The following is a 1,280-nucleotide window of genomic DNA, read 5'->3' on the forward strand; positions in this document are numbered from 1 at the left end:
TTGACTGGGCAGGACCTGGTCTGTTCAAAGATCCACTGCTGTTCACCAGCCACATAGCATGCGCTAGGTGCTTTTCCCAGTTCTTAAAAGTTCCACCCCCCATGGCTTTTAGGGGTGTCTTCAGCAGGCCATTGTGCCGGGATGTGAAAGATCCACTCGATCCCATGTTCCTTTGCCCAGCTGCTGACAAGATGATTTTTGAAATGGGTCCCGTTGTCCGACTCGATCCTCTCTGGAGTGCCATGTCTCCACAGGACATTCCTCTCCAGGCCCAGGATGGTGTTGCGGGCAGTGGCATGAGGCACAGGGTAAGTCTCCAGCCACCCCATGCTCCTTTCCACCATCGTAAGCACATACTGTTTGCCACTGCAGGATCGAGGCAGGGTGATGAAGTCTATTTGCCAGGCCTCCCCAAAACTGTACTTGGACCACCGGTTCCCCTGCCACAGGGGCTTCATGCGTTTGGCATGCTTGATAGCAGCACAGGTGCCACACTCACTGATGGCTTGTGCAGTACAGTCCATGGACATGTCTATCCCTCTGTCACGAGCCCAGTGGCAAGTGCCATCTCTCCCTTGGTGAGCAGAGGAGTCATGTGCCCAGCAGGCAAGATAAACTTCCCCTTTGTGCCCCCCGTCCAAGTCTATTTGGGAGATTTTGGTAGCCTGCTCCGCGTGGTGGTTTTGCTTGTGCTCCTTGGTGGTCCTGTGTTTAGGTATGTAAGCATCTATGTGCCTGATCTTTACTAGCAGTTTGTCCAGGCGTGTGGCAATGTCTTGCCAGAGGTCAGCAGCCCAAATAGGCCTGCCTTTCCTCTGCCAGCCATTCTTCCTCCAGTCCTTCAGCCACCCCCACAAGGCATTTGCCACCATCCAGGAATCAGTGTAGATGTAAAGCACTGGCCACTGTTCCCGCTCAGCCACGTCCAGGAATAGCTGGATGGCTTTTACTTCAGCATACTGGCTGGACTGTCCTCCATCTCTCGCTTCTGCCACTCGCCTGGTAGAACTCCAAATAGCTGCTTTCCACATTCTCTTGCTGCCCACAAGGTGACAGGAACCATCTGTGAAAAGAGCGTAGGCTTTCTCCCCATCAGGGCAGTCACTGTAAGGAGGGGCCTCCTCAGCACAGTTCACTTTGTTCTCTGGGGGCATCCCGAGGTCAGCACTTTCTGGCCAGTTGGTGATGACCTCTACCAGACCAGGACAATCGAGGTTCCCCATCCGTGCCCGTTGAGTTATTAAGGCCATCCACTTACTCCAGGTCATGTCTGTTGCATG

The sequence above is a fragment of the Merops nubicus genome, unplaced genomic scaffold (genome assembly GCF_000691845.1).
Source record: "Merops nubicus isolate BGI_N331 unplaced genomic scaffold, ASM69184v1 scaffold21809, whole genome shotgun sequence".
In the NCBI taxonomy this organism is placed as follows: Eukaryota; Metazoa; Chordata; class Aves; order Coraciiformes; family Meropidae; genus Merops; species Merops nubicus.